The sequence below is a fragment of the Etheostoma spectabile genome, chromosome 9 (assembly GCF_008692095.1).
Source record: "Etheostoma spectabile isolate EspeVRDwgs_2016 chromosome 9, UIUC_Espe_1.0, whole genome shotgun sequence".
In the NCBI taxonomy this organism is placed as follows: domain Eukaryota; kingdom Metazoa; phylum Chordata; class Actinopteri; order Perciformes; family Percidae; genus Etheostoma; species Etheostoma spectabile.
In genome coordinates this window covers 27,420,522-27,430,107 of record NC_045741.1, presented here as the reverse complement: position 1 = coordinate 27,430,107, position 9,586 = coordinate 27,420,522, and the positions used below count along the sequence as shown (strand labels likewise).

The 9,586-nt window shown below is 42.0% G+C and overlaps 1 protein-coding gene and 2 long non-coding RNA genes across 4 annotated transcripts in view; all 3 read right to left on the bottom strand.

Annotated features, from left to right (window-relative positions):
• LOC116695664 (uncharacterized) overlaps nucleotides 1-9,586 on the bottom strand; it is an 813,105-nt gene that overhangs the window by 338,774 nt on the left and 464,745 nt on the right. The window lies entirely within an intron of this gene.
• The window catches only part of LOC116695603 (kinase suppressor of Ras 1), a gene marked incomplete at its 5' end in the record, with an annotated part of 81,929 nt that overhangs the window by 55,360 nt on the left and 16,983 nt on the right, over nucleotides 1-9,586 (bottom strand).
• The window catches only part of LOC116695671 (uncharacterized), an 18,741-nt gene continuing 14,186 nt past the window's right edge, over nucleotides 5,032-9,586 (bottom strand). The window contains exon 3 of the long non-coding RNA XR_004333521.1: nucleotides 5,032-5,042. This is a non-coding gene — a long non-coding RNA (uncharacterized LOC116695671). The remainder of the gene's footprint in view (nucleotides 5,043-9,586) is intronic.

Genomic DNA, 9,586 nt, shown 5'->3' with positions numbered 1-9,586 from the left:
GTAATGATACGAGTAATGCGAGTCAATATCTGTACTCGGATTGGATAAAACTCCTCACTGACAGTGTCTGCGTTCTGTGATAGGCTAGTCACGTGCTAGTCACAGCGCCCCCCTACACTTTTCTGTGATAGGCTAGTGCCAGCGCCCCTCCCTACACCACCCAGATTCCTTCTGATGCGTGTGGCCGTCCGCTCACTCGCACAGAGAACACGGAGAAGTGAACAGCTCTCTCCCCTTCAGGTCTGCGGGCTCTTTCCGTTAATATTAGGGTTTCTTCAGCTTCAGGTTTGTTTATACTTCGGTTTGAACTAGTACCTAGTAACCAGGAGACTTCTGGTAACTGGGGTTGGTTCAGACATGTTTTTTTTTTAAACTGCCTGCTGGCTCACCAGTTTTTTGAGTGTCTGAAACTTTCTTGCTGTGTTTTGTAAAAAAATAAAAGGTAGTTGTGGTATAAATAAATAATTACAAATTAAGATACCCACACAAACACATTCCAACCCCCCCCCCCTCTCTCTCTCTCTCTTTGTTTCTCCTCCTCTCTCTCTTCTGTACTCTTACTTACTCACAGACACACAGAACACACACTCACACTACTTGGTGTGAAAATAAAAAGAACCAAAAAAAAGGTTATCACACTGATCATGGAAATTAAAGTTAAAAAAGAAATTTATATTGAGTATGAAAACTCTTGTTCATTACATTTTACTTAATAATTGCAACCGCATTGTTGTATTTATGTTGCAAAAGTTATTATGTTGTTTGTTACCATGACAACACCATTGATCTGAAGCTGATGCTGTCATGTAAATAGTTTTCTAATCAGCAATAAATATAACAGTTTCTGATCAACCCATATCAATTGCATGCTAAAAACATACCGGTTAAAGCCCCGCCCATTTCAAGACAACCCGACCCACTTCCGGTTAAATCTGCCCACTTCCGGGTTAGGCCCCGCCCAGTCCGAGTACAGATACGTATAGATAATTCATGTGGTAACAATACAGATACATACAGATAATGCTGTACCGCTCATCCCTACTGCCCACTCCTCTCTGCATCAGCCAACCTGCTTGCTGCCCCCTCACAGCGAGGCAGAACTAATCACTCAACAATCCCTACTGTTTGCTGTCCTGGCTCCCAACTGAGGAGGAAAAAACAACAACAAAATCTCTTGGTAGTTTTGTTCATCTAAAGCTAATATACTTGCACTTCCTACCTGTTGTCTGGAGTTTGCTTCTGGGTGTAAAGCACTTAATCGGAAGACGCTTTGGATAAACCGTCAGCTAAATGACCCATCCATCCATCTTCGACCGCTTATCCGGTATCGGGTCGCGGGCAGCAGCTCCAGTAGGGACCCCAAACTTCCTTTCCCGAGCCACATCAACTAGCTCCGACTGGGGATCCCAGGCGTTCCCAGGCCAGGTTGGAGATATAATCTCTCCACCAGTCCTGGTCTTCCCCGAGGTCTCCTCCCGTTGGACGTGCCTGGAATACCTCCCTAGGGGCGCCCAGGAGGCATCCTTACCAGATGCCCGAACCACCTCAACTGGCTCCTTTCAACGCGAAGAGCAGCGGCTCTACTCCGAGCTCCTCTCGGATGACTGAGCTTCTCACCCTATCTCTAGGGAGACGCCAGCCACCCTCCTGAGAAACCCATTTCGGCCGCTTGTACCCTTGATCTCGTCTTTCGGTCATGACCCAGCCTTCATGACCATAGGTGAGGGTAGGAACGAAAATTGCCCGCTAGATCGAGAGCTTTGCCTTCTCTCAGCTCTCTTTTCGTCACACGGTGCGATAACAGAATGTAATCCGCACCAGCTGCTCCGATTCTCCGACCAATCTCACGCTCCATGGTCCCCTCACTCGCGAACAAGACCCAAGGTACTTAAACTCCTTCACTTGAGGTAAGGACTCCATCCCTACCCGAGAGAGCACTCCATCGGTTTCCTGCTGAGAACCATGGCCTCAGATTAAGTGGCTGATCTCATCCCAGCCGCTTCACACTCGGCTGCGAACCGATCCAGTGAGTGCTAAATGACATGTAATGTATGTAAGGGTGTTTCTGCTAGTGAGTGCTGGTTCCATGACACCAGTTTGTGAAGCTGTCTATGTTGTGTGTGCCTCCCCTACAGGTGAAGCTGACCCACTACATGTGACCAGCTGCAGTGGAAGCAGAGGGTACCAGAAGGGAGGACCTGAAGCTCTGTGTGGATACCCGAGACTGGAGGACTGGCTCCTAACAGCTGATCTCACACCACAATCATACAGGTGTGTGCGTGTGTGTGTGCGTGTGTGTGTTTGTTTTGTGTGTAGATTTGTTTTGCTGTCTGTCTCATTTTAGCGGAACAGTCTGTCCTTTAAAAGAAAACTATTCATTAGCACGACCCCCTCTTGCATATATTTAGTTTTATATTTAATATATAATATTTCAAAGCATTTCAAATATAATATATTGATTGAATGTAACTGCAATTTTGCATTGAAACGTATTAAAAAAGTGAGAGCAGCATTCCAAGAACATCTGCAAACATACCTGCACAATCCACCTTCCACCTTCCCTTCCCTTTCTCTGCCACCCTCAACACACACACGCAAGTCGCACGCCCACACACACACACACACCAAACACACACACACACACACACACACACACACACACACCACACACACACACACACACACACACACACAGACACACACACATGCATGCCTCTGCTGATGGCAAAGCACCAGGCTGTCAATCTCACGCTCAAGATATCATGATTAGGCCTTCACACCCATTTTAAACAGACCAGTGGAAATCCTACCCAGATTATTTCACTAAAAAAGGAGACCTGTCCGATTAGATCTGAGGATATTAGTCCCGTCCATAATTTTAACACTTTATCACTGAGTGTTAGACAAGACTCATATGCTGTCCATCACAATGCTGCACTAAGTCAACTTGCACAAACAAGGTTTTACTTTTACTTATTTATATATATATATATAAAATATATATACACTATATATATAACTTTACTGTATTTATACATACTATTTAAGTAGTAATAACTTCTTTGAACATAGCCATGCTGAGAAATCAGAGAGAGTTTGAAGCTGATAGTCTTAATGCTTTGTCAACCCATTGGCAACGGCTTTAATGTAACGGATGTTTATTAATATCAAAAGTTAAGCACTACAGCTTTAAGTAGTCTGATCACACTGCCATACTTGCATTTCTTAATGAGAATAACTCTACTTATCAATTAATGTTATAAGACAAGGAACTGACTATCATCACACACACACACACCACATTTCCTTCAATCCCTTTCCATCAATGGGGAGACAGTTGATTGGCAGTTTGACGTTTCAAATGCCTGCACTTACACTGGACAATACACCCATGTTGGACTCACACACCACTGAGACAAACACTGCCAACAAGATCTCTGCCATTTACAAACTTTAGCACTCTGTTCCCCCCCCCCACCACCTTCTGTTACTGCTTACAAAGTCCATAATACTCTACTACTGCCTACACCTGTTTTCTCCCCATGCTGTCTGTTTCCAAAAAGGAACAAGTTTGTTACATTTGCTTAGGACCCCAGTTTCTGGTTCCCCTCTGTCATGTCATATAATCATAATCATCTTGTTCTGTACAATGCATTATGTTGTATTTAAATGTATTTTTGCTCTGGAGGCATATTGCAATCTCTGGAAACAAATTTTACTTTTTCGGATAATGAAATCCATCCATCCACCCTCTGGTTGGATCTGTCCTCCAATATTTACAAATCCTAGTCCTCTTAACTGTATAGATGAGTGCTTGTGTGGACCAAAAACATGTGCATCTTCGGGTTTAGGAAGGAGCATTCCTCCTTCAAAAGACTTTGGATCCAGTGTTGATTAAAATGGAATGAAAACTCAAAGCATCTCTCTTTGAATAATAAAGGCCTTGTTGTGATGGGATAGTCTTGTTAGACCTAAAAACAAACTTTATTCCACAAATGGGGGATTTTTAACATATGACATGATGTGTGGCATAAAGAGGGTGTACAATTTAAAATCACCAGTAGAGGGTGTTTATTTGCCAACAATATTCACCAAAGCTGAATTAAAAGCAACTAGTGATGGAAACCATAGCAATGGTTACAGAGCCCAAAACAAAGAAGCAGTAAAATCTAGTCCTTGTTTAGGCCTGGCTGTGTAGCATCCAAAAGTCTCCGTGATTAAGATTCTTTTGTCTCTACCTTTGTATGGAAGATGGGTTGTGGTCAATGCAAAAAGGCTTCTAGTGTGTATGTGTCCAGATATGTGTCTAGCCATAGGGTAGTTTACAATCCCGTGCCAAGGAATATTTGTGTCCTGCCAAATGTTTCGGCAAACGTCTTTGTGTTCTTCCAGTGGCGACTTCTAACTTGTACATCACGAAGGAGATTTTACAGTTTAGGAATTAATGGTGAAGCCCTTCTGCAACGTAAAATTAAATGTATTGGTCTGAATTACAGTTGTCAGTGGTAACTGGTTACGCTTATGGGACCCTTGGGTTTTGGCCCAACCTTGTTTGGTTTGTGTTAGGTTAGAGGGCTGTGTACCAGTTTATCTTGCAGATGAGCATCTCCTGAGACACATTTTGGGGGTTCAGGAAGGTCTGAACTCAGCTGCTGTCTAAAATTCACACCACCAAACTATTTAGTAGCTACATAGTATGTGAGATTTTTTTGTTGACCAAAACCTATGTACAGTATGCAAATTACATACTATTTTCTGTAAGTATTACAGTACCCGGCATAAATATCCCACAATGCAATGTGGTATAACAACAACGTTCATAACAGACAACAGAGAGAAACCAAGGCTCTCTGTAACGTCAAACAACTCTATTTACTTTAACTATTTAAAAAAAACAACTGTTGTTCTAGTTATTCACCCATTCAGCAAGTTAAGCTTTATCTGGCAATGCCGCAAGGGTTACCTGGTTGAACGTTCCCATTGGCAAGGGGGCTCTCAGGAAGTGATGTTGAATTACAACTCATTGCGTCCAAAAGTAAACACTACTGTTATTTACACAAAAGTACAGTATGTGAGGATAGTATACATGTTGAGTATATAGTACAAGGAGGAGATTTTAGATGCGACCTGTTTTCTCAATAACAGCCATTTCCTAGTTCTTGGCATTTTGATATCGGTTCTAATTTGGAACCAGGTTTCAATTCCCAAACGGTTTTTGAGTTATTAATTATTCCAGCTGTAATTGCATTCGACTCTTTCACTGTAATAAATGTACCTACATTCCCATATGAAAGCAGTCCCTAATCCAAACTAGGAAGAATGTTGGCAATTTAACTTGTTGTTTTTCATTACATCTTACACAATCTTACATTCTTTGACAGTTGTACGACTTAGATGACCTGACGGTTATGTGATAGTATGTGTTGTTGGACAGAGTCCTGCGGTGTTTGGAAAAGCAGCAGCCAGACCGCTTTTTGTGATGAGCACTCACCCAAACTAGAATGTGTTGAGTCAGCTGCTCTGCAAGCCTCTGTCCCTCCCCACTTTGCTATTTATACACACCCAACCAGCCTCTGCACATACCAACACACACACACAAACACACACAAGCGTATGCGCGCACACGCGCGCGCGCACGCCCACACCACACACACACACACACCACACAGCTCGGCAGACTTGAAAGCGCGTTGTAAACAATAGTGAAGACAACCACTGGAGGCAGGGCGAGATCGTGCCTCAGGCTGACTCAGTTTTTTTTCTGCCACTGTGTTGAGGAGGAATGAAGGTGGCTCAGACACACAGCACCACAAACGCTCAGGCTGACGGGAGCCGCTAGGCTTTCACCAACCTCACAGAATCACATGTAGGACGCTGAGGTAAGACTATCGGGCAACGATGAATTCAACTTTTTTCGGTTGCACTTTTCTTTGGATGCATACTTATTTTACCCTAGTGCCGACAGGTCTTACACCAAACAAACTTTTAAGGGTTCCACTGTTCAACAAATTTCCAATATGGAATGAAATCATGAGTTCTGCAAGTTGTGTCGCTCCCGTTTCAATCGTTTGGTGCAATATGGTCATAAACTAGTCAATGTTTTCCCCGTCTGGACTTCTGACGAAATCCAACATGTTGGATATTATTTTGAAGTCTTGGTAGGAAAATCTTCTGGTATGTCAATTATGCCAGATTTTCTTTGGATGTAGATGGTGTCAGACTTTAGTTTTTTCAGAGTTGTTAGTGTATGGTAGGCATTAGGGGGTTAAAAACTAAGTCCCAGGAGGAAGTTTTTGTTGCTCTGAGAAAGGGCCTTGTTTTTGTGTGTCCTCTGGTAAACTACACCATATATATAAGGAAGTTCCCATACAAAGAATGGATCATTTAAAACCAGTTGTTGTCTTCCATTGTCACCATGCAGACCTCAGTCCTTCTGTGAACTTGGCGTCTATGTTTCAATTGCATGTGTCTGTCAAAGTGACTTGTTCTGTTTCACCACTAGTTTAGAGTGATATATGTGTTGTTTTGTTTGGATGACACATGTTATGTATTATAGGCTTCTGAGTTGCATGCAGGTTGTAACAGTGCCTCGTCTGTGAACATCTGGCCACTTCCTAAACAACATTAAAATATCAAAATTTAAATTACAATGCAGTTCTTTTACTGTGCTGTACTCTATATTATGTTATTGGATCATTATTATTGATTGAGTAATGTGTCTCTGAGCGCTCTGCAAAATGCTTCTGACCTACACTCAAAACTGTACATGAACGCATCCTGTGTAGACAACACAGAGCAGAAGCTGCTGCTCTGCTAACGTGCTGTTCACTCTATGCCTGTTATGCTCGCTGGCTCACATATCTCAAACCTTCTCAGATTTTGGTGTTAAATGTTTTTTTTGTTGTTTTCAAGCCTGGAACACATTTTTATCCGTAGTCAGAGTGGCAACTCTCAGACAGCTTGAGAGGATATTTAACTGTTTACGGTTGGCGCTGCAATTTCAGAAGGAGAACCAATCAAAAGCATCAAACCAAGCCGGGTTGCACACACTACAGAGGCTCAGTCCTCGACACAGTGTTCGCGGGTTGGGTTCCGACTATGCCCTTGCTGCACTTCTTCCCCCTCTCTCTCCTCTTTCGTGTCTTAGCTGTCCTATCTAATAAAGTCCTAAAATGCCCCCAAAAATTATAAAAGGACAAAAAAATAAAAAAGAACAGCACCACAGTTTACTAAACAGCTGTGGCTGAATGGCAAAGAGCTTGTGCACTGAAAAACATGCAAAGCAACAAAATGAATGTTATTCTACAACAGTATAGCCTAGCTTTTTACATTGTGCATATTCCTATAAAACACTCACTGGCACAGAACAAGCAAAACCCAGAAGCAGAACTTTTAAATACCCTAAGTGTTTATTTACTCCTTATTCCCGGCAGAGGAGACCAGAAGGCAAACTTAACCAACAGGGACCAGGCAGGAATCAGAGGTTCAGTCAGCAGGATCAGGGATCAGGTTTGAATGCTGGAGAGTTAGGGAATGCTGAAACACAGTCTGGCAACTGAGTAATGAAAGTTGGCTGCTATAGACTACTGAAGAAATCAGGGAAATGGAGTAGGTAAGCTAGGAACGGTGGTAGCAAGAGTGGAGCTAGTGGGAACTGGGTCTGAAATGGAAGAAAACCAGCCGAATGGTGGCGGATCAGGGATTCCTGACAACGCCTCCTGGTAGACACATGATACTTTCCATCGCTCAACCTAAAGCAGCTCCCTCTCAATAAAGCGATTTTACTTTTCCAACACTAACACTTACTAAGTATGTGCCATGCTGGGAAGGTTACTTTGGAATGTCTGAGTTAGGGTTAGGGGCTTACAAGTAAGGGTTAGGGTTAGAGTTAGTGATTACAAGTTACCCTATTTAAAGTGTATAGTACTGTTACTATTCAATTAACATATTAAAGCAATGTAACATATTGCATGTAATTACTTTAGATTACTTTTTTAAATTTCTAATGATGTTCTAATTTCTCAATTTTATATAAATGTTTTTTAATTCTTCAACACTGGAATGCATTTTATCCATTGTGAAACCTCAGCAGAGATATAACACAATAAAGGAAAGGGAAAAGCCAAAAGAATATATGAGCATTTTATGCAAAAATACTAATACCCACACGGTAAAAGTACTCTTTTATAAGTAAAGTCCTGCATTGAAAAAGTCTGTGAAGTAAAAGTACTCATGCAGAAAAATCCTCACTTTTAGAAAGTGTAAAGGATCCAAACAGTGTGTTTAATGTCCAGTCATCCCCTGGACTTGTAGCAGTTATATTATTGTCTTGTTTCATTATAATAAACAAAAGATTTGATAAACTACTTGTGTTTTGTGTGCACAATCGTAATGTGAAGAGTAACTAGTAGCTAAAGCGTGTAGTAGAATTAGAAAGTTGCATGAAAAGAAAAGACTCAGTAAAGTGCAAGTACCTCAACATTTGGACTTTCACCACTGACTCAGAACAACAGTATAGTTGATGTGTCTGGTCTCAGTTTCCCTGGTCCAGGTCAGAGCCAGGACAGTGTGTCCTGGTCCCCAGTAGCCCTCGCTGTCCTGACCAGCAACAAGTCATTGTGTGAACCGTGGCTCACTTCACACTGTGAGTCACTCTGCGGAATGTTTGGTCACTGAGCAAATAAGTTTATAATAGGTGTCAGCGGTCGCTCCTGTTTCTGTTGACCAGTCTGCTTAGGCTTATTTGTCAGCATCTATAAATGTGTGTAACTAAGCATCAGTTTATACCAATCAAATGCATTATCATGCTCATAGGCGTAATTTACAGAGGGGATGGGTAATGGGTGATGTTCATTAAACCTGTCAGTGCAACCCACTCAAAAACCTATCACAATTTCCTTTACAAATAAAGACATTGCACCATAAATTGTTGCAGAATGCAAAAATGAATTTCAATTTTGCTCAAGTGGAGATCTCAACCTCCCAAATGTTGAACCCAAACTTATGCCCTTGTGTACATATTGTGTTTGTACTGCTCATGGTGCGACCTAATATTTATGACCTCCCGGGGATTTTTTTTTTTTTTAACTCCATGAGCTTTCCTCTAGCCACCACATAAAACCAAAAATGAATTCTACACAAGAAAGAGCTGAATGTAAGGTTCTAATCCTAACTGTACAAAGGTGAGCCAAAATATTCAGATACAAGTACAGCCATCTGAATTTTGAAGCTAGAGTCTACGCAGCGGTGATTGGGCGGTGGGCCGCGGAATCAAAGTCACCATACACCTGCCTGACAATTGGAGTCATCACAGCTGTCAATCATGGTGCTTTCTCTGTTTTCATAGCACCAAAACTACAAAAAACCACATTTATGAAGAAATGAACACTTGAACAAACATCCAATGACAGAACTTATCTTTTGGAAAAAAATGTATTTAGATTTTTCAGATTGTACTCGGCAAAAGTGCTTTATCCGTACCGGATACTCGTTTCAGCAGAGTACTCGGCTCATCCCTAGTGGGCAGGTTGGGGTATAGGGTTTGACCATGTCCTGGATGTATGCTGGGGCTGATCCGTTCATGGCC